The following is a 24,329-nucleotide window of genomic DNA, read 5'->3' as shown; positions in this document are numbered from 1 at the left end:
TAATTCTCTTGGGTGTAAATACAGCCGTCATCTAAGATGTTTGCAGCCATTAATTAAATTTCCAGCTCTAGGTACTGCAAGATGCTATCTCTCTTCGAAAGCAGCAGCCTTGACTCAGCACACGCCGGAGAGAGGGAGAAACCGTGCTTCTTCACTTTCTTGAAAGGTCAGCGAGGGAACGCCCCGGAAACCCTGAGTAGTAACACCTCATCCTTAACCCAAGTACAGGAGCTGTATTTAGGCAGCTGACTGATCACAAGAGCTACAAGGACACGTGTCTGCTCAGCAGCAACCAACTGGAAATGCGGATGCCTTTTATTAGCCGCCCTTGTATTTAGCTTGGCTCGGAAAAGCGTGGTGCTCCGCTGGTGGATCCTGCAGCGTATGGAAGAGCAGTTATTAGTGAAGCTAATTACAAACAACGTGGCTACTTAGAGGGCTAAAAATAGTGTGGTGTATTAATAGATGGAGTGAAAACTGGGACAGGGAAGATGACGATTCTGATCTGGAGCACGGCAGCATCCTACACGATCTCGGGTAATTCTCTTCATTTGTATGTTTTGTTCTCACAGTTTACAAAGCAGGCAGGAAAACCTCTTCTCAGAAAGGCTGAGAGGCTGAATTCCTCAGCATCCAGGAGCACTGAGAGGTCCTCTCTTGTATCTCCACACATGTGGAAAACATTCCTGTGTCAGCTGAACTGGCTGCGTGACAATAATTTCACGCCATTTATGCGGCAACTCAGGTGACGTTCCCAGAAAACTGTAACATTTACCTTAAATACCTGAGTTCACTAGTCACTGATCAAAGGAATGCAGCCTTTGAAAAGGGTTTCCAGTTGACCTCGAGCTGCTGGAGCAGAGTGACAAGTGAAACCCTCAGTGCCCGCCACCAATCTGCAGACAGGAAGACCACTGCAAAGGGGAAAGCGTCTGACTCACTTACTCTGTGCAAATTTTAACCAATTTAAGAATCTCATGATTTGCATCTAGCTAATGACCAGAGATACAAAGACTTGTAATGACATCATAAATCCCTCTGCCTCCCCACCAGCCAGAGGGGAGCAGAGCCCAGCACCTGAGAGCACACACAGGAGAAATCAAGCTCTTCCTTCCCCCAGTCTGCAATCTCTCAGTCAATCTAATAACAAAAACAAACAAGCCCCTGGCTACCATTCCAGGCTGGACAAACACCAGTACTGTGCTGGAGGACATCTCCTGAACAGCAGGAGACCACACCAGCCACCAGAAGGAAAGGACATGAGGAGCCACAGCTTGTGTCCCAAATCCCATATGTCCCAGAGAAGCTGCAGCGCCAAACCTGGCCAGCCTTGCAGGCACCATGTGGGCTGCCATCTCCCAGACTTCCAGGCTTCCTCTGAAACTTCACAGTGCTGCTGGCTACATGCAGGGTAGCTAGATGTGTGCAACCCCCTGGTCCATCCATGCAAAGCTGCATTTGCGTGGATCAATGCACTGTCCCAGGATGCCAAATAACCCCTCTACATCTGTCCCTCTGATACAGCTGTTTCTATGAACAATAAAAACAAGAGGTCTTTAATAACAATGCATCTGCTGTGTTATAGGAGATCTGCGAGACTCCTAATAACTACAGTGCAACATACCTTAGTGAGTAAGAAAAGGGAGTGGAAAATTAATGTGCCTAGCATTTGCAGAGGGATTCATCTATTTATTTAAGACAGAGGGCATGCCTCTGAAATGAGACGATGCAATCCCACGGTCAGTGACAGTCCTACCTTTGCATTGATGTAGAAGAGATAAGACTCTGCCCTTGTGTTTTGTTAGCTCCTGCTCAAGAGTTCAAGATGATAAAAAAAAGAAAACGCAAACCCTGCAAAAAAACATAAAAGCCGCAAACCATACCAGTTTCAATACAAACAAACAGGAATGTTTTCTTAAGCCTTTTCTACCGTGGCAGGAGCGAGATAAGTGGACCTTTTATATGAGTGTTGTGAAAACAGCTGCAGGAAGATAACAAAAATTGAAATATATGTCAGATGCAACTGTCAGCTACTGTCAGCGCAGGCTGCAACTGCTCCCACGCTTAATCTCCAAGACAAGCAAACAAAAACATTTAACAGGGCTTCCAAAAATCAGCATCTCTCAGCTGCACAACTGGATTCCTAACCAGGAGGGGTGATGGCACCCCTTAAGAGGAGGTTGTGTCCCAGAGGCAGAGAGCCAAGCAGGAAGAGGAAGGATGGAGAGTGGAAGGAAGAGACACAGGAAGGAAGAGCAGTCTCCTTCCTCCTCCATGTTTCCCTTCCTCCTTGCTCTCATGGTACCAAATTTCTCACGCCTTCTGCCACCTGTCATGTTTTCTAGTGGACATAAATTCCTTTACCACCCTCAGGAGCACAAGCTCAGTGAAACCTAAAGATGCTTCAAGAGCCAAGCGTGGTCCAAGGCAGCCCAGTTTCCCCACTGAGCTCCAGCAGACCCAGGAGAAGACCTAGCCCAAGGCTGAGGTGCTGGAACTTCAGCAGGACTTCAAGGTCCAGCTTTACCCTGCTGCAACCCTCCTTGGGCTTGGGTGAGGTGTTTTATCTCCCACAGAACTCCACAGCAGAAGGGGGGATGACCCTCTCTTCTGCACTTCGCTCCTCACAGGAACTCAGCTGTAGGGCTGCTGCAGCCCAGGACCTGGGCAGACACACAAGGACTGCCCAGCAGTGCAGGTCTGTGCTGCTGATGGGAGCTCAGGGGTGGAACTCCACAAGCCACCAACGGGAACACAAAAAGAAAGCAGCACCCAGTTATGACCATGGGGAAAAAAGAACAGACACGCCTGGTGTATCCTTCTTCTTTTTCAAGCTTGCTTCTTTTTTTTCTAATTTATCACTTAATTTTTTCTAAAATATCTCTTTATGCTGGGATAAAGCAATTTGTGGAGATGCTCTCTAAAGCCAATATCCACTTCACCTGTTACAGACCAAAGGACTTTTATCTACTTAAAGGTAGAATAAGATGTTTCAAACAGAAAAAAATACATAAACTGTCAAAAAAAGTGATTTTCTTTTTTCTTCTTTTTTAAATAATCACCTAAATCATAAGCAAAGTGAAATTAAATTAGGAAAAGGGGAACTTCAGCCAGACATTGGGAAGTATTTAACAACTTCATGCATCTTCCTCTTGGGAAAAGCTTCCCATGAGGAGGTCAGCGGCAGGGGAGTGAAGTCACCACCGGCTTCTGAGCCCAGGGCTGCGCGGCCTAATCTGGCACTGGCAGCATCCTGAGCGACGGATGAGGGGTCCTTCCCGGCTCCCCCCTGCAGGACGGAGCCCGGCTGACTTCATCGGAAGCGAATCCCCCCTTTCCCTGCTCCCCCTCTGGCCCTCATTCATGTTGGGAAGGAGCCTGGCAAACCCTGGGGGGATTACAAGGCAGGGGAAGCAGGAGGTTAAAACGCTCTGAGGCCCCTTTCAGACTAAAAGACAAAGTAATTGCGAAGCTAAAACAGATGCTTTGCTGAAAATAAAGAGTGGTTTACACAATTCTCAAAGGGAAGCCAAAAAATGAAAATACTGTACAGTCCCAGGAAACTGAGAGCATCCTGTTCTTATAAATAGCTACAATACTTGCATCTACAATAACATTATTGCAGTATTTTGAAATGATGGAAGAAAATTGTGTTGTTTGAAGGATAAATTTGAGATGGTACAAAAAGGAGACCTTGTTGCTGAATACAATGTAATGAAAGCCCTAAGTTTAAAAATATATATATTTACAATTTACTTCCATGAGTTACACGAGGAGGACTGACAAGACCAGCAACCCAGGCACAGGGACAAGCAATTACCCATTTAAAGCACTCTCCACAAACAGAGCAAGAGATGCCAAGACAAAGCCATGGAGAGATTAAGTCAGCAAATGCTACTTTTAAATGTAATTATTGTTGACACCTGTCCCATTTGGTCGACTGACCTGTTTCCCTGGAGAATCAGAGAGGAGTGATATTCTGAGAGAATATTTCTGTAGGTTCGCTGATGCTTGTCCAGGGCCTTTAATCCAGCTCACCTGTGCAGGTGAAGAGATGCTATACTCAGGCTCTGGGCTCAGCCATTCCTCCACCTGTCTGCTGAACCTGTCACCTCTGAGTTGCAGCGCTTGCCAGCAGTTTCTTGCCACAAGCATGTTTCTATCCTCTCAATTAATGCAAATGGATCAACTGAAATAGGAGATCACAACTTGCAGGATTTCAAGAATCACAAAATGGTTTGAGTAGGAAGGGACCTTCAAAGATCATCTAGTTCCAACGCCCCCTGCTATGGGCCAGGGACACCTTCCACTAGACCAGGTTGCTCAAAGCCCCATTCAGCCTGGCCTTGAACACTTTCAGGCATGGGGCATCAACAAATTCTCTGGGCAATCTGTGCCAGTGTCTTACCACCCTCACAGTAAAAAGTTTCTTCCTTAAGTCCAACCTAAACCTGCCATATTTCAGTCTGAAGCCATTCCCCCTTGTCCTATCACTCCATGCCCTTGTAAAAAGTCCCTCTCCAGCTTTCTTGTAGCCCCCTTTAGGTACTGAAAGGTGCTCTGAGGTCTCCCTAGAACCTTCTCTTCTCCATGCTCTCCATGCTGAACAACCCAAACCATCTCTGTTTTACCTCACAGAAGAGGTGCACCACCAGGACACCAGAGTAGATAAAGGCAGCTCTCCTGGAAGTGAGCCCATCCCTGGAGTTTGGCCTCTATTTACCTCTTTGATCAACCCCTCTGGCTGCTGCTTCAGAATGGCTAAAGGACTCTGATTCGTCTTCCCTCAATCTCTGGAGCTCCAGGTGAGCAGCAAGTCTGCCAAGTGAGGGAGCAGCACAACCAGCAAGATTTGTCCCTGCATTATGTTGCTTTCCAGAGAGTTTGAAACACCTGTGCAACTGTCCTGGGACCTGCCAGTGAAACTGAGCTGCTGTTGCTCTGCAGCTATTCACACCAGACCCTGCCTCGTGGGTTTGGTATTCACTGTCTACTTAGATAGGCTGAATTCAAGGGTCTTGAACTTGGGCACTTCAAGTTATCTCTCAGCCCAGTGCCAGCACAGCTTTTCACAGACTTCTATTCTGCATCAACAGGTGATTTTTCATCTCCAGGTTCAAGCCAGACTAGTAGAGAAGTGACAACTCCTTTGTTTAGTTCTTAAGTCACCAGAATACCCACAGCTCAATTATAGCCAAAAACTACTACCTAACAAAAAGAGATGCTGACTTTTCATATATAGAATAGTGGCAAAGAGCGGAGAAGAGGGGAAAAAACAGAAGAGAAAAAAAGAAAGGGGAGAAGGAATGAAAAAAAAAGACCAGAAAAGGGAAAAGGGGGGGAGGGGGGTGGGGCGGGGAAAGCGGGAAGGGAAGAAGACATGGAAAAAGGGATGGAAAGAACAAAATGACTGCATGGGGTGACTCTGGTAAGGTTCAAGCATTAATCCAGCACTTTTTCACCTGGCATACTGCCCATGGAGAACAGGCATTGCATTAGGTACCAGGTCTCCTGCACACTGCTGGCCCCAGGCTTTAATCTTCCTCCTGCACAGACAGCCCCATGATCACGTTTCGAGCCTTATAAATTATTTACATCAGATATGAGGAAACAGAGACATTAGAGATGGAAAAGATGCACCAGCCCATCCCCTGGGGAAGAGAGCTGGATCCTTCCCTGTATCACATGAGCAAAGCAGTGATGCTCTGTCTCTCCTTGGGAAGGTGTTTTGCTGCTCCATGCCCTCATCAGGCTGAATTTCTTCATGAAGTCGTTGCATAAATTGCATTTATTTTGACCTCTAATCCCTTCCTTCTGGCATTACCACCTGCCTGCATCCTCTGCAGCCCTCTGAGTTGCACAGCATCACTAAGACACTTCCTTCTTGAAAGTTTTCCAAAGACATGAAACATTCTGCAAAGCCCAGTTAAAGATACCTCAAAGAATAACCTAGTAATCGAGTACTTAAAGAAAATAAAAATCAGACTAACTTTGAAAGTGAAGGACTTTCAGCTAGAACTTTGCTCTTCCTGCCTTTGTGGGAGGGCAGTTGCTAGCTAGGGATGTGGTCAGCAGGAAAATATTTCCTGAACTATGGACCAACTGCTTTGTAAAGTTACTCCTGCAGCACCAAAGTAAATAAAGGACTCCAGAGCAGCTTCATCCTTCCTCCCACGATGCTCAGCCAGTTGGAGTTTGTGGGCTGGGGCAGCACCCATCCTCCTGAATGCTTGGCAAAGTCCAAAACACAAAGCACAAAAGAAAACACAAAATAATTCAGTCTCCATCCCCAGCACCACATTTTAAGAGCTAACTCCCTCCTGACAACTGAGATAGAGTACATAAAGGAGCATGTCATGCTTTGAACTCAACAGTAATTCACCTCCTTGCCAGGATTTACACATTCTTTCTGTTGGCTCCAAGAGTTGCCAACACTTCCTTCACTTACAGAGCTTCATGCAGATGAAAGACTCCTGCTGGGAGTCATCAAGATTTACTGCAGTTTTGGTTCAGATCAGGAAAGCACTTACACGTGCTCTTAAATACTGCCGAAGTCAAGGGCACCCGGCTGCACGCTCCCATACTCCAAAGCAATCAAGAGGAACCCCCTTTTCTCACTGGAATAAAAAGGCATGGAGAATCTTAATTAAAGCTAGATGGAAATTACCTAAATGAGCTGCTTGTTACAGTAACAAATCAGATGGGAAGATAATCAAGTACAAGACATGAGGACAGAAACTGAATGGGGAAAAGCTGGCACTGAGGTTTTGCTTGGGCAAGCAAAGGGTGCAGGATACAGGGCTTGCCCACAGCACCTCTGAAAACAGGCTCTGTCTTTTCAAGACACCAAAGCCAGAAAGGAGAGGTTTCCAGGTACTTTTATTGAAGATTCCCCTTCTAAAAGACGTTTTCTGGCTTGCTCAAAGTGGTAGGGACCAAGCCAGTCTGCTTTTCCCCCATGCATAACTGCTGTCTTGTCCTGCTCTGCTTGCATAAGCCTGTGCTGGTACTGGGAAGCCCTGAGTACAGAGCAGAAGTTTTGGAGGCTCTTCTACACTCCACAACTCATACCTGACCGGCAGCATCTATGGTGAACAGATTTACAGATATGAGTATTTGGGAATATTTGGTAGTTCAACCCCCATTCCTGTACTCCCAGAGCTACCCATGGGATATCTGCCAGTCACCATCAACTGCAGCTCCAACAAGGGGGCTGTGGCTGCTCCAGAGGCCTCTGCCACTACATCACCCATGGCTGCACCTGAGCAGGACCAAAACTGAGCACTGACAACGTTCCAGCCATGTGTGAGAGCCACTTCAACCTTCCTATTATGAGTGTGTCAGCCTAACCCAGATAATGGTTTCTAGCAAGAGCACTGCGGGTTCCAGATTGACTGTGCCTTAGTAGCTTCTAGAAAAAGAATTGCCTCAGCTGACAAATAAAATGAGAGGGTTTGCTTTTTTTTTCCCAACTGCAAACTCAGTCTGGGAACTGAAAGCAAAGATGTGAGCTCTCCTCGTCACCTCAAGCATTGCCACCCAGGACATAATCTTGACAAGCTTGCAGTCTGCATGGAACTGGGTATGCTGGGTGTGTGGGGTACATGCCACGATGCCACAGGTGCATGGGCTGCATGTCGAGGGTGTGCAGGACACTTAGTGAGAGTGTGTAGGGTGCATGCTGTACACATACAGGGTGCACACCACGGGCATCTGGGGTGCACTCTGTGGGTATGCGAGGTGCACGCTGTGGGTACGCTGCCCCAGCCCAGCTCACCGAGGTTATCTCCAGCAATTCAGAAGTCACAGCCAGACACAACGCCTGAGAAAATGGACAGAGCATGCAGTTGGCAGTTGGAGGGAAACCCCTCTCTTCTTTCTTTTAGCAAATCAAACATGATCCTGCAATTGCATTAAAAGCAGGCACCCAGAGGGACAGGCCAGGCTGACAACTGGGAGCTACCAGCTGGTCACCTCAGATGGTCACTAACCCTCAATACAGCACTTCCCCATAATCTCCCCAATCCCCTGCTGAGGCAACCACCCATTCCCACAGGACAGGAGAGCACTGCATCCAAGGCAAACAGGTGATAAACAGCCACCTCAGCAGGAGCCCGGTAATGGGACAAAGCATGACTGTGGTGCGATGGCATGTGGACACTGCTGGGGAGCGAAGCTGGTCATCCAATGCCCTGAAGACCTCCATCCCAGCATGACCTCAGGGCACTGGTTGCTCAAGTGCTGGTGCAAGGCCAGAGGCTGATGGGCAGGCCTGAGGTTGCTCCATTGAGGTCACCGATGAGGTCAGGGTGACTCAGCATGATTCAGGGGGAAAATGGTGAACAGAAAATGTCTGAAGGAAGGAGGACCCAGCCCACATGTGACAGCACTTGCAGGTGCCTGGGACCCCTGTGCTGCAAGCTGTGATGGGTGCTGGGCTGCACCATCAGAATGGAAGGAAGGACATAGAAAAACCTGAAAATCAGGTTGTGGATGGTGTTTCAAGAGAAGGAAGACGGCTGCACATCCCCAGAGGTGCCATCGACAAGAAGTGTGGCACTGTCCTACTCTCTGACCCCTGCCAGCCTAACTTGGAGATGGGGCACCCTGGGGATGATGCACCCATCAGCCCCAGCGTTTCTTGCAGGCTGATGAAGATGACGGCTGCTGCAGATGGCAGAGGAGCCTCCCCAAGGAGTCACTCAGAGCACAGCCCTGGCCCACTGCCACGCCACAGAGGGCTGTTATCTCTGGGCATCTCATGGGGCACTGCAGAAAGCAGAGCTGGTGGTTTGGCTCTGAAATAAAGTGGTCTTCTCTGGGCAGCATCGCTCAAAGATGTGTCCCATGCTTTCAAGAGCAAGCCAGGGTTGAGCCAGGAAGGGTGCACATAATGGGACCTTCAGCCACAATGTCCTCACCATACTGGGCACAGTTACCACTCTTATACCGACCTACAGAATGGCTTCTGCTGGACACCTGGGATTTGAGCTCTTGCTGTGCATTAAATGGCTGCCACAGGCCAACTTGAAGATACTTGTAATTAAAGGGGAAGTGAAGCACCTTGCCACGGTCACAGATAAACTGAAAAACTCATTTGAGACCGCTTAGCAGAAGAAATCGATGGTGCACATTACGTCTCTCTCCATCAGTGTTTTACCAGATTTCTTTTGATCTGAGAAGATGACCCTGCCCTTAGTACAACAGTACAAGAGTACTGTCCTGCAGAACACACCCTCCTGTGAGGAAGAAACATTTTAATTCAGAGATGCCTTTTCCATTTGACCGTGCTTGGCTGGCTAGTCTTGCTTCCTGCCCAGGAGGGCTCCTAGGAACAAACTTGCCTTTGTGGACAGGGCTCAATTAGGGGAAAGGACAGTTCACCAAGTCACTGGAGAGTCCCTCCACTCTCCATCAAGAGCTTTGCTCAGATTCATTGCAGAAGCTGAACATCCCAGTCAGTTCTGCACTAAGAGGCAAAGAGAAAGCAAAAAGAAGGTGCTGGGTGGGAAGAAGATGCAAGGAGAAGCTTCTCTGTCTCTCTCCTACCTGATAAATACCCCAGAAAACCCCTTGACTCATTAGCAGCTACCAGGTAACCTTCAAAGACAGAAATGGAAGGAGAGGAAGGAAAACAACCTGTCCTTAAAAGAGGTGGGAGGATGGACAGATGCAAGCTCTAAGTCTGGAGAAAAGCTACTGCTGTCAGTAGGAGGGGATGGCTTTTCACACCACGGAAATGGAAGCAAAGCCTTTGGGCACTGGGAGAAGAGGGTCCCTGGATGTGAAGCCCAAAGTTAGCAGCTGTGCCTACAAGGACTTCCAAGTGAAGATACATTTGCACAGCTCTAAGACGCCCTGCTTTAGTCACAGTCTCACTTCCCCTCCTCAATCCCACGTCCTAGCAGGCACACAGACAATCCTCAGAGCTTTGATCTGCAACAAAACCTTGACACAAGCGCCTCTGACCTACAGACACAAATCCATTTATTGCTGGGCTGGGAGGCTGGACAAAGAGGAGCAGTGTCTCAGAGCTGGGTGCCAGGGCTGCTCTCTGATTCAGCAAAGCCCTTGATAAGAAATGTCATCCTCCATTCAGTAATTTTAGCCCATGAGATAAGAATCTCTATCAGCCTCAAACATATGGCTGGCTGCAGAGCATGCAGCAAAATGAAACAGGTAATTTATTTGCTTGTGCTAAGAGCACTCCCAGACCCAGAAAAGCTGATGCAATGAAATAGTAAGTGCCAAATTACACTCTATTCTTCTTTGGAGACCTGGAAGAGGCTCCTGTGAGATACAAGGGGTTGCATCTCTCTCCTTTAAGCATCAAGGCACCAAGGAGACAGCAGTCCTACGTGACTAATTGAAGACTGAGCTGCACAGGATTTTTTAAGGTCTGTTCTTCTCATTAAAACCTACTTGTTACACAGGAATTCACACCCACAGGTATGACTGGGGCTCTGTATGAAGTGCCAGTAGATGCTTTCCAGTGGAAAAAGTGGAGGGGTTAAATGACAGAACTACACAGGACTGAGGGTGAACTCCAATCTTCTGGTCACTAGAGGAGGACCATCAGCCCACCAGGTGCTGTGATGTTCCCTGGCTGAGTCCAACCTAGCACCTCTGATTTAGGTGACCTTGGCTAATTCATAAAAACATGATACTGGGCCAGACACTGCATGGTTTGGGTTGCTCAGAGTAATGAACTCTGTAACCCGAGCATGACAGGAGCATCTGATCCATGGGGACGAATGGACATAAAGGACACTCCCAAGAAACACTCAGCAGATTTAACCACAAGGATCTGCTGAGGAAGCCTGATCCCTAGAGCATGTTTCTTATACTCTTTCCTCTCTTAGCTATAATCAAGGAAGGTATCAAGCTAGATGGTCTCGCTCTTCACAGCCAATTCTACACCTTTTCATCTTCAACAGTGCGGCTGCTGTTCAACGTGTACCACACATTTTCTCACCACTACCTTTAAATGGGGGAATTTCACTCTCAAACGAAAGATTAACACCTAAACATCCACCCTGAAACAGAAACTTAGGCTCAACGTACAAATACTTGAATTTGGTTCTTCCAAGGAACTGAGCTAGACCCAGACTTTGATTCTCTGATTCAAATCTGCTTTAGAAATGTAGCAGCTACTCACTTAGCCACAGATAGTGTCTTCACTACTGTGAAATCATTGTTGCTTCCTAGACAGTGGTATCTTCCCATCCCCGTATCTACCCACGTCACTGGCATTCTCACTGGAGAAATCAGCAGTTAATCCAAAAACTGAATAGTCACAGAGGTTAAAAACTTCTAATACAAAGTGATGGTCCTTCCAGCTCAGTGCTGAGACACAAGGCTGAGGGACAGCCAGGAAATCTCTGATCTAAAGAAAAGGAGGGGATTTTCATCTCAGTGGAGTTCAATTCAGCATTTTTCATCATTTCCAAATTTATTAGGGAATACTGTAATGACAATATAGGTCACCATGCACACACTGGCATGGCCTTCATGGCAACATCACACATACCAGCCTCAGAGGAAGAGTCTGATGAACTCTTTCCACCCTCACCACCACACAGCCATCAGATGAACCACAGCGTGCACAAAGTGCAGCAGAGGAAAGCCACATGTCCCTCGTGCCCCTGGAGTTGTATTGCTGGAACAGACCAAGCCTGACACCCCTCTGTCATCATGGCCAGCCTTCTCTTCTAAGGAATGCTTCCAGCACTCCAGAGCCCAGGGTCCAACATGGGAGGAGCCATCAACGTTTATGAGGAAAAACATCCACAGCAGGAACAAAGCTAAAAGCTAAATGAAGCTTCAACTTTCTTTTCCACAACAAATGTTTTTCAGTTCCCCGAAGGCAGTAAATTGAAAACAGGTAATTTTGCTCTATTTCCTGTCTTTCTCCTCTTGTGGTTTTGTCCAAAGCAATGTGATAAGCCCATACATTTCAGCTCTCTCTGTATCTCATCCATTTGGAAAATACATCACTGTCATGCTCTGGAGCTGCAAAGAGTGCAGTGCAAACAGTGTGAGGGACTTAATATCCTCACTGCCAACAGCAGAGCAGCAAGTTCCTCAGGCATAAAGTAAAGGCACAAGGGTCCTCCAGAAACAGCACATTTCGTGTGTGTGTGTGTGTGTGTGTCTGCAGAGATGCTTGAAAAATTAAGTCTTAGATATGTGGACAACTAAGGCAGTCGAGATTTGCTGATGATTTTTACATGAAGCCTACTCAAGGCATGGGTGATGCAGGACACAGGAAGTGTCCAGGAGAACAGGAGAGAGACTGGGGGTCAGCAGGAGAAAGTACTCAATGCATGGACTCATTACTCATCCCACTTCTTGTCCAATGGATACTTGAGTGAGGTACAAAGGAAAGAAAATGTTTTGGGTTTATTTTTTTTTCTTACCTTGTTACAAAGCTTTAGTCCCACCCTGGAGGTCAGCAAGCTGGCTTGTAGCATCACCTCTTCTCCTTCCTGTATCTTCCCCTGGGCACACTCTTCCCAGGCAAAATCTGTCTCTAAACAAAGATCTATATGCCAGGCTTTTCTCCTTTTGAGCATTCCTCCCAAGAGCAACACAGCATTGATTTTCATTACTTGTGCAAAGCAGCCAACTCTGCTCTTTCTCCTTTTGTGACACTGGAGATATAAATTTAAGCTCCTCTGTCCCCAAAGTCTAGGGGGAGGGTTGCCTGGCAAGTTCAGAAAGTCTTCTGAAATACTGTAATCCAAGCCAAATCGCAGCTCATCAAGCTTCATCATCCAAACAGTGGATAACCTATGATGAAAACACAGTTTTATTATCTGGATCAGTACAGATTGACAAACCTTCAGGTTTTATACATCATTGCTATTAGTATCAAGAGAGTGATGTCTGGTTCACCCTTAAAAGGACACCCCGACCTTGCAGTACTGACAAAAGAACATCTTGTTGTTGCCTCAAGACTCAGACAACAGAAGGTACTACTCGAACAGAGATGAACAAGAGATGTCAAAGAAAGCTAAAAAATCCAGTTCTATAATCCTTGTGGGATTTAAAGATCTTGCTTTTCTTTTCTATCATCCTGAGTAAGTGGGAAGGAATATAAAAATCTTGGAATTTTGAAGGTTGCTAAATTGCAACTCATTTTGAGTTGAAGCACTTTGTTTCAACAGTTGGAAAATTTCCCTTTGGAGTCATAAACTTTTACATTTTGTATTATAACTTCCATTAGAAACAAAGACTCCTTTCAAATACAAACCAAAATGCAGACGGAGTCAGAAAGTTTAGATGTACTGTCAGTAGCCAACCCTCTCCTCTCCAAGTTTTTACTATACTTTTCCCAAAAAGGAGGACTTACTGAAGCTGACTGTCTCCTGAGGGTGCATTCAACTGCAACACGGCACCGGATTAGTGACAAAGTCACAGCTCAAATGCTGACAAAGGAAACATTGAGCTACTTTAATCAAATTAAGTGGATTTTAATACACAATACAATATAGTTAGCTTAAATGTAAATTCTACCCTAAGACAATTTCAGTGTTCAACTACAGACTCTCACAGACTAGCAAAATGACTACACTGTGTGCTGATTAACACTAATGTAGACATTGCTCTGCTGCATGTAACATACTACTCCAGAAAGCATATCTAGATTAAATTCTAAGTTTTATTAAAAATAGCAATTTTTTTGTGTGTGTGTACAGAGAGAAACAGAAACACAGCATTTAGGTACTTTATCTAAAGACTTTCTTGATGTCCAGGAGCTCCTCCAGTGGACACTGGCCAGACACAAGGAGCCCAACGTAATGGTCCTGAGAAAGAAAGAAGCTGCCTTTATCTGTGTTCAGCGGACATTTGAAAGAGATGGAGAAGCAACACAATGGAGATGTCTACAAGGTTTCTTTGGGTGGGAAGAGCTGCAGAAGAAGAGGCCAGCAGCCCTATCCCATTAGGAACAACCTGCAAACTAACTCCAACGCAGCAACTGAAAAGGATTGCCAGGGCAGATGACATAGAAACTAACTCAGGTTTAGGAGGCAGCTGGAAATAACTTGTAATTTAGCCTCATAAAAGAAGAGCTCTCTTATATCAATGGATGTTTGGTCCTACCCAAATTTAATGCTCCTCGTTACAGAAACCCACAGTGAAGTGGGGCCCCTGCCCATGGCAGGGGGGTTGAAATAGATGATCTCTATAGTCCCTTCCAACCCAGGCCTTTCTATGATATGATTCTATGAGAAGCAGGAGGGCTGGTCTATGCTGCTGAAGAAACCCCTTCCTTGGGTGCAGGATGTGGCACAGGAGATAAAAAGCCACTGATGCTCAAACACACCTTCGCTAAGGAAGCCAAGCAGCATGGTTCACTGCCAGAAGAAACAAGATAATAGCTGGTGTGGTGGAGGCAAATGGCTTTGGCACTCCCTGGGAGCATGAGAAGTACAGCTAAGAAGATGGGAACTGGAAACAGGCCCCAAGCCATGAGGGTGGCAGTGATATTCACAGGTCCAGAAAAGGGTCTCTCTGACCATCTCTTGCTGCTTTCTGTGTTCATGAGGCAAACATTTAAAACAGTGTCTCTCCTGCTTCAACACCTGCAGTGCTGTTTCAGGGCCTTTACTCTCTGAAGGGCCATACACACAAACCAAGGCGCTGCAGGCTCCTCTAGGGCTGTACAATGTCCACCTCCATCCTGTGAATCACCCGGCTGGGCTGCTTTGTGCCACGTAACCAAGAGCACCTGATGGCCCATCCTTGGCCAGTTCATGGTGCCGAGTCACGCATTAGAGAGGAAGGGATGGGAGTAGGATGAGATCTATGCCTTTGGGCCATTCATCTCACAGGCACCTACCACACCAACATCTCCTCACAGAAGGGCTTTGCCACACCCCAACCACACGCTTCCACCTTCTTCCCGCATTTTAACCTGCACAACCTCCAACATCACCTCACCGCCCCTGGATGGAGGTGACACACTAGCCCTCATACGGGGTTATGAGATTCTGTTCTTCTTCAAAGACCTTGTGGCTGCCATCACCTTTCAAGACCAGGCGTCCACATCAGTACTTTGCAGTGAGCACCACAAACTGGTCTGCTCTGAAGACACGCTCTCTGTGACACTGAAAATCAGCCACCAGCAGAAGTCATTGAGGAAGAGGGAGGAAGAGCAGTGTGGTGTAAGGAGCTGCAGTGCACACCAGATCTGAGTCCATATCGGACGGACTGTGACCCAGGGCTTGCAGTGAGCAGCCTAAAAAGATACTGCTAACCCACGACAGCCCTACCCAAGGGAATATTGCCAGCAGCCTGAGGATAACGCTCCATAATTCCCAGTGCCCTGAGCCATTGTAGTGGGAATTATGGAGCGTTATCCTCAGGCTGCTGGCAATATTCCCTTGGGTAGGCACAACGCTGACACAGTGACACAGCTCCCAGTAGCATCCTGGCTGCCCAAAGCCCTGGCATGAGGCAGCTGAGCTGTCCCAAAGCTGACCCTCCCTGGAGGAACACCACATGCTGACAATCCTGGCACAGGGATTAGCAAGGCAGTGTTGAAGTGCTAAACAGATACAACCCGGGCGAGAAACAGCTTCCCACTAATGAGGGGACAGGCAGGAGTATCTTTTCACACATCAGTCGCTGCACAAGGAGAGCTTGCCCTGCTCTCAGCTGAAGTCAGTGCTCAGACAGACAAATGTCTTGCCTTCATGGCTGAATTGCAACAGCACAGGTACACAGTGACCTGTAACCAGGCAAACCTGGGGCATAGTACTTACAATTACATGCAAGACTACTTCCAAACAGCCTACCCAAATGGTAAAAGCAAGAATAATTTGGGTTACAGTCTGGACTGCCTTCCTTTCCCACGCTTCCTTGGCAGCTGGTTGTCCCTGCTTCTGCTGCTAAACTTCCCCCTCCTCCATTTCTGCATTACTCATAAATTAGCATCACACACAGCAGCAGGCAGTAAAACACACCAGCAGCACTGCTGAAGGCATTGACTTCAACAGTGGCTTAAGCAGATGTGCTAAGAAAACATCTGGATGTTATTATCAAAAAGCTTTCTAGGTTCCCCATCAGATCAACACCTCTGTTTCCTCTGAATCATTATACATGAGAAACAACATAGAACCAATAATAAGAACACCTCGATTGGAAATACAGCCAGCTCTCTGCATCTAATATCGAGAAATTCACCAACACTGACCCAAACCCCCAATGGGGGCAGCCAGTCCATGACCCCCAGGCAAGAAGCTTGGTGCTACACTCCATAGCCAGCAATGACAGGTTTGGCTGGCACAGGGCTTGCAGGTTAACCATCTCCATAGTTAATCGCCATGGGAGAAAACAATCCACCAAGAGCTGAAGAGGTCAAAAAAGCCTGCAGGACTCTGGAGCCAGAGCCATGCATCTGTCCTGTCCCACCATGCACTGGAGATACATCTCAGTGTTACTTCCCTCTTGTGAACTACTTTCTTTCCCCCAGCTCTGTAAAACACGTTCCTAGCAGCTCTCAGCTTTGTAAAGATTTTTGACGTGTGGCTGGTACAGTGAGAAAGGCTGGACTAAAATTCCTTTCAGAATGTAAATCAAGAAAAAAAAAAAAACATCAAAAAGATTAAAGAGATGCTTGGCATATTAAAGAAATGGGTGCATGGAAACTTTTTAAACATACAAGACCTAAAGGACTGGCTGAGGTAAGAGGCATAATAAGCCCAACGTGAGCTCGCAAGGCAGGTCCATGGTGCTTGGCTCCACAGACGAGGGATGTCACGTACCAGCAGAAAGGCTGTGTTATCTTCGGGCCTTGGGCTGGCACAGCTGATGGGAGTGTGAGGTTTAATACTTGTACCCACACTCCAAGAATACTGCTGGAAAAACTGGAGAGAGTTCAGAGGACAACCACAAGAACAAACCCAGGCTTGTAGCAAGGAGCTCAAGGAAGTCAATCAAAGAGAAAGTTAAAAGGCACCTCACAGCCTGTAGGTACCTGTCAGAAGAGTGCTCTCAGCCTGCCAGACAAAGGCATAATGAGACCAAAGGTTGAAAGTTGAAGCTCAACAGAAAACAAACCAGAAACTATACCATTTTTCAACACTGCAAGTAATTTACAGAGAGAAAAGTAATCCAACTGGCATGGCCAAGGATCCAGCACTGGCAATTTTTTCAGTAAGACAGGATGCTTCCACCTTGCTTGTCTTGCTCCCCCAAAAATGTATGCTTGGTTCCATTCACAACTGCTGACTGTGGAGTGGAAATTAATTCAAGGAACCTCTGTTATACAGCAGGTCAGATTAAACAAGCACCATGACCTTAAAGCCTAGAAATCAATGAGGTACAAAGAACAAGAGGCACAATTATTGTTGGTACGAAGAACAAGATGCCCCATTATCAGTGGTCAGGCTTGTCCAGCCCCAGACATCCCTGCCCCATCCAAAGGTCCTCTGCATCCCATCACTATCCAGATGTGGATTTTGAAGAGCAGCAGAAGTGCCAGATCCATACCACAAGCAGTAAAACTAAATGCTGTTAAACCAAGAAACCCATTCTGCTGGTTTTTTAAAAAACCAGGAAAATTCTTATCCAGACAAAAGAGAGTAAAAAAATTATACTCACAGAGCAGAAACAAAACATAAGATAAGACATAAGCAGTTTACAGTGAGAACAATCACTCACTGGAATAACCTCCCCAGGTGGAGTTTCCATCACTGGAGGTTTTCAAGATACAACTGGACAAGGTTGCTACAATCACCTCGGCTCCCTTCCCACAAAAGATTGGACTGGACGATCCCTTCCAGTCTGGGCCAGTCTGTGGCTCTATGAAAGGCACACAAAACTTTCCTGACTACAAGCACTTGAGCCAAAGGAATGAAGCTCCCGGTTCTGACACTCTGAAACCGCCCATTGATGTTTAACATAATTATGCTTTCAGGTTCTCTTTGTGCTTCTTGATTCCAGGATCTCCACATCTGCTGGGTTCCTCTAAGCCTCAAAAGCATATCCCAGGATATAGTCCCTGACTGCATTCTCTCTCTAAGAGCTGGAAAGCCCTCCCTGCAAACAGAAAGCAAATTTCATCTCCTGGATGGTTTGTTTAAAGTTTTCAGCATCATGGTACTGGTTCATGGTACTGCATTTGCAATCCCTTCCCTCACTCCTGCCTCTTCTTCCTTTAGGGCTTAAAATGTGGGGGGGCTCACTGTGACAGCCATAGGATTAAAAGGATAACCAGCCTGTGGCACAAAAATCAAGGAGCTGCTCCCTAGAAAACCTGGAGGCTCCAGTCAAAATCCAGCCTCCACCAGCCCTAAACCTGCACTTGGTAGCTGGAAAACACAGGGGGAACCAGGGATGGGGATGAACTTCTGGGGCTTCAAAGCATGGCAATCACTGCCTAAGACTTTAAGGACCACTGGGTCACCCAGTCTGAATCTTGCATAAGGAAGGTCACAAGTTTCACTCTTACCTTTGATTTGAGCAGTACTGCTAGTGTTTGCCCAAGCCCCACCTTCCAGGTAGGCATGCAGGCTCCATGCAAAGAGCTCAAGATATGGAGATGGTAAGTCACCTTTTTGATGGCTGGCTCAAATACTTTAAAAGCCTTTGGTATTTAAAAAAGGCACTTTAACTCTGATTTATCTGCGCTGCATTTTCGGCCAGGGGTGCCTGTAATACAGCTGCTGGCTGTGGGAGGTGCTCTGACTGATTTCCTCAGCTGCTCACAAAATCCATCTTCCAGGAGAAACCCTGGGGCCTCTCTGCTCTCTTCCCCTGCAGACAGCCTGTCTTCTGCCTCCACCCTTTTTTCTGTATTTATAATCGCCATAGGAGAAGAGGAGCTTTCAAAGGATTTAGCACAAGTGCCTGGAAGGGAATTGCTTCTGCGGGTGGCTGGTAAGCAGGAGAGGGGAGGAAAGGAAAGGCATAGCAAACACTTTCATCCCCATTGTTTCCATTCCAAGGCGAATCCACACATTTCTCCACACCCATCCCCCATCCCCATCTCCTGCTCTCTACCAGCTTTTCCATACTCACACATTTAAGGCTGCCCTGCCCCAAATATCCTCCTCAGATGCCTCACAACCACAAACTCCTGTGACCCTGTGCCACTCTCCCACAGTCTCATTAACAATAATTATTACCCAAGTCACTAAACCTCCTCCTCAGTGCTCACCTCTCAAAGGACAATTCTAACCTGGCTGGCTAAGCAGCACTCACCACCAAGCAGGGAAACCTGGGCTAAAGAAGATGCTCACACCAAATACTTCCGATAGAAAGAGGGATCACATTCCACTGTCCAGAGCTGCAGCACAGAGAGCTCCTCCTGCCTACCCTAGCTGCCATCTGCAGCACCTTCATCCCACTTGCAAGGGCACAAGTTTCAAGAGCCTTATACTGAAGCTTCAGCACTTCCACAGACTCTTTAATATTCAAAATGTTTATTTTTAAATTGGGTTTGTTTATCTCTAAGCACAGATTCATTTCCAATTTATGTCAGCAAAATAAAATCCAAAATGCAAAACAAAAATGAAAGAAGAGTTCACCTGACTTGGAAGCCTAAAAATAGACCTGTGTATTGCAAATAGTGAACTGTCAGGTAAAGGCTGTGGATTGAAGGTTCAAATGAATAATGTGTTTGTTTTTCCTGCTTCAATACTTTCCTGCTGTTATCACTGTACAAATAAGTCAGCACACGCTAATTACTCTGATGGCAATTTCCTGGGAACTGGTACTTAAGTATCAGGCCAAATTTATTGCCAAGCATCACAGACTAGTCCTCCCCCTGCACTCCCAAACAAACAAACAAGCCCAGCTGCCAAATCCCCCTGTCCTTTCCTTCATCACTGCAGACCCACCACTGCCAGCATGGTTCCACTCCTGACTCCAACATCAGGTGTAGGATCTGGCCTGAGGAACATGTTTTCCCCGACAAGCCTGGTTAAAGCTAAGATCCTAGCGGAGAACATGGATCTGGCAGTGCCAGAACCTGGACTTATATCTTTCAAGGTGTTAAATATATGAATAAATTGTGGATCCCAAGCAGTATTTGCACAGTAAAAGGGGTTTAATCTTTGGAGCCAAGAGTACAAGCACCTTTCCTGCAAGGCACACGCATCAAGAGAGAAAGGATGGGAAGTGAAATGCCTGTGAAGCGTTTTTATAAGGCACCCAACAAACCAGTCTCAAGCCCCTTTTAGCCCAAAACTATCCCACAAGGCTCACAGTTTATATTCACGGGTGAAATACAACAAAGAACCGCCTGAACAATGACTGTGGTTTCTGCTGCATTTCCCCCCCCTCCCCACTTGGTATTTATACAGCCACAGATTTGCACTGTAATTCAGTGAAATGCATTAGAGCAAAGATGAAGGGAGGAGAGAGAAGAGGGGAAAAAAAACGCTATTACCTGTGTTACATCCCAAATGGCATTGAATTTCTGTATAAACCTTTGCTGCAACCTCAACTTAGATGCAGGCTATTTGCTGAACAGGCAATATAAACCCAGCATCCTCCTCTGGGGGTTTTTTCAGCTTTCAGGGTCTTTTTATTGGAGGATGGTTGGCTTCCTTTGGATTTATTGTATTATGGTTTCTTTCTGCTTTCACAGAAGGCAAAGGGTTAAGCGACCTTTCAGATCCTCCCTGGATGCAACTCCATGCATAACAAGAAAGCTTCCAGCCCAGTGAAAACAACTTGAAAGAAGGGCAGTGACCCAGCCACAGGCCTAAGTTTCAGGTCACAACACCCCTGCTCAAAACAATCCGTCTTCCTCTGGCCACAAGTTTGCAGCCAGTCACCTCCCATTAGTGTGATTTGTCTCCAGGATTTACAGGAAAACACCTTTTGGAGACCTGGCTGCTGTTAGCATCGTCTCTTGCCCCTGAGATGAGAGCTGTGAGCTAACAAGGGACACTGTAGGTACACACTGATGCAGCATCCCCTTGCATCCAGTGCTAAAAGTTAAAAAAATTAAGTGCTAAAAACACATGGACCATTAGGAAAAATAAATAAATAAATACACCAAACTGCAATTATGAGCTTTGGTTTCATTTACTCTCAACTTCTGTAAGGAAATGGGTGTTTACAGCCCCTGTCAACCTGGACACATGCACACCACATTGCATGGCAGAATCAAAGCTGTTTGGCTAGCACATGAGTATCATGCTGCTCGGTTAAGAGCCCTGGATCAAAAGAAAGAGAAGGTTTGGTGCTACTGCACACTGAGCCAGGGGAAATAGTGCATCTCAGGGATGCTACATGCTGGAAGAAAGCTGGGGAGAGGAAGGATGTGCCTGTTCTCCCCTTCTGCAAAAGGAGTTCCCTCAGGCCAGTTAGAAATAATCACCTGTTGGACCACAGAACTGGGGATCATAGAATCATAGAATAGTTTGGGTTGAAAGAGACCTTTAAAGGCCATCTAGTTCAAGGCCCCTGCAATGAGCAGGGATATCAATGGTTCCATCTCCACACTGCAGCAAGGATGTTGGCAAGCAACCCACTGCTGAGAATAGTCCGCAAAAGATTCAAAACCCAGCTCCACACAAGCCAAACAGAAACACAGCTCCTGGGAGGGGATCTTGGCTCATCTGGGGCAAGAAGGACAAAAAACCTAAGTGTGGCATCCAGCACCAAGCCTGGAACTCAGCCTAGCTCCTCCCAAACTTCACATCTGTCAAGGGTGGTCTTGCTCTGAACCAGTACTGACAGAGAGTATCAGGATGAGATTCAAATATAGAAAAATATGAGAATGTGAAAAGAATTATCAAACACTCTTCCAATCGCTAACATTTTGTGCTGTTAACTTTAAAAGCAAGAGCACAAAGGAACAAGCTGTGTGTGCAGGGACCTGGGTGCTGAGACTTTCCCATTTATCATCATCAACCAAACTGCCCTGGGAAGTAGGGCAGGCACAAAGCCCGAGGAGGTTCCCAGTTCAGCTGCAGCTCCCAAGGTTTCGATGTGATTAGGCCTGTGACTCTCCCCCACAAGCTTTCTGGCACTGGGACCAACCCATGATATTGTTTCCATTACTTCCTCCCTCTCAGCCATGCCAGTGCATGCCAGTTTGCCATGCGAGACTGCGAACTGGATTGGGGAACCAAATCTACAGAACAACAACCCAGGGGAGAGAAAAAATGTCAGCTGGATGGGTTCCCTATTGCAAGTGTGTTCAGTAACATCCTTTGCTGTTGGCAGCCTGAGATGGTTTTGGGTGTAGCAGAGCAGAAGGACTGCTGAGCTGCCAAAGGAATGAACCACCAAATGTGGCCTTGGGCTTTTAGTTTTTTAGTGACTAGCTGTATATATGTGTGCTATCAAAAAAACTGGACTGAGTTTGGTGAAGTGATCCCACTTCTCAGCTGACTGGCTTACTGTGCGATCCTGCAGCACCGGAGGAACCAGCCAGAAACATCAAGTGCAAACCCAAGGCAAGCTGTTTCTGACTAGGTGCTGAAGAGAGAAGCCCACGGCTGAAGCTGGGTACACACCAGGGACAATACAGGTATGAGCTGAAACAGTCAAAGGACATGACAACTTCACGAGGCTCCCTGACCAACAAGCTATGCAGGAGTAACAAGATGCTGATGCCTTCAAATGCAGTTATCTCCTACTGCCGTGAATATACTCATGTGGGATGAACACGTGTATTTATTTCACTATTTGCTGGAAGTATTCACACTATGTCCCAAAAAATGCAAATATGTCTTTTGGTGCTCAGAAAGGCATGTCTTGTGGGAAGATGAAAAAAACCCAAAACTTGTTTTGCCTCTCCAGCCTGCTTTCAGACTGATGCACCCCGCTATTGAAGAGCAAGCACAGGTAGGGTCTGCATTAATTAGCAACAGCCTTTAAAAAGGTCCTGAGACACTCATTTTGGGAGGAATTTTTAACTGAGCAATGTGAGTACTCAGATCTCCCCTCAGTGCATGCAACTATGCCTTTGTTGCTCATGGCACCATGTGCTGGGCCAGCTTCTGTCTTCCATTCCTGCAACTCTGCAACAAGGTCGGGGGATGCCCTGCACCCCACTCGCCCCTCTGGGTTAGCCAGGCTGGGGGCTGCCCTCATAGAATCATTTGGGTTTCAGGAGACCTTTAAAGACCATCTACTCTAAACCCCTCCAGTGAGCAGGGACATCAACTCGATCAGGTTGCTTAGAGCACAGTCCCACCTGACCTTTAATGTTTCCAGGGATGGTGCATCTACTTACTCTCTGGGCAACCTCTCCTCCTCCTCCTCCTGCTCTAAGGAGATGAGTGAGCACCCAAGCTGCATCAGCGGCTGCACCCTGATAAAGCCTAAGGATAAATGATGATGATGTAGTCAGTGGGAAGATGTGGGGACAAGACCATGGTGTTTTACCCAGTAACCCCAGTAGCGCTGGGTAGTGTCAAGATGGAAACCACTTCTGGGGAGATTCTGAAGCCCAGATCTCTTCACTTGGTTTGGAGAGGGCACAACTCACTCCTTGTCTCTGGCACAGATCATTACCCCTCTTTCACTAGCAAAGTACCCAGTTTGGGTTTTTGAGCTACATCAGGGCCACCAGCTCTGGAAGGACCCTGGGGAACAGCAGCACCAGAACTGGGGACGGTGACTTTTTCCCTGAAGATGTCCTTCACCACCACAGAGTACATGGGGAACTCAGGACAAGCGGTAAGACCCCCACCCAAAACCAGGGCACAGCTCTGATGGGGCACCTGCCCAGGGTCCAGCAGAACAGCCCAGTACACACAGGAAGGGCTCAGCCATCCAGGCAGTGCCACTGTGCCAGCGTTAATCACCACACCACGACCAACAGGGCTGCCAGCCACAGCCAGCCCCAGCGAGAACAAGCCCTGGGGAAGAAACACAGCTCTGCGTCCTGGCTTTGCAGCCCGGCTCCTACGTGGAGAAACAAAATGAGAGGCACAGCTCACCCTCTCCAAGGAATACGCCCTTCCTAATGAGAGTCGACCCAGGAGCTATGTGGGAGTGGCGCCCATTCCCAGGCAGGCTCCAACGCCACTGAAAGCCAGCGACGGAGACAGGCAGCCTCCGAGGAAAGAGACAGCAGTGGGAAATTTTGCTTTGATGCCGGCTCGCCAGCTAGCTCCAGCACCAGGGAGGAGGAGAAGGAAGGACTGCCGGCTCTCGCGATGCTCCCCTGCATGTGTATACACGCAGAGCTGAGCTCAGCCAGAGGTCCTGGGAGAGGGTTGCAACAACCGCAGAGCAAGTCACCAGCTGTGCCCTTGCCTGACTGGGCAGCACATGGCTGGCACAGCCTGAGCCCCACAGTGGCACCTGACCACCCGCCGTCGGACAAGAAAGCCCACGGAGAAGAGCAGGCA

The 24,329-nt window shown here is 47.2% G+C and overlaps 1 long non-coding RNA gene across 1 annotated transcript in view; it reads right to left on the bottom strand.

Annotated features, from left to right (window-relative positions):
- The window catches only part of LOC116455409, a 75,707-nt gene that overhangs the window by 5,334 nt on the left and 46,044 nt on the right, over positions 1-24,329 (bottom strand). Inside the window, exon 3 of the long non-coding RNA XR_004244378.1 lies at positions 12,420-12,792. This is a non-coding gene — a long non-coding RNA (uncharacterized LOC116455409). The remainder of the gene's footprint in view (positions 1-12,419; positions 12,793-24,329) is intronic.

Source organism: Corvus moneduloides, chromosome 1 (assembly GCF_009650955.1).
Source record: "Corvus moneduloides isolate bCorMon1 chromosome 1, bCorMon1.pri, whole genome shotgun sequence".
Lineage (NCBI taxonomy): Eukaryota > Metazoa > Chordata > Aves > Passeriformes > Corvidae > Corvus > Corvus moneduloides.
The sequence above is the reverse complement of the archived record's forward strand: the minus strand, read 5'-3'. Positions and strand labels throughout refer to the sequence as shown.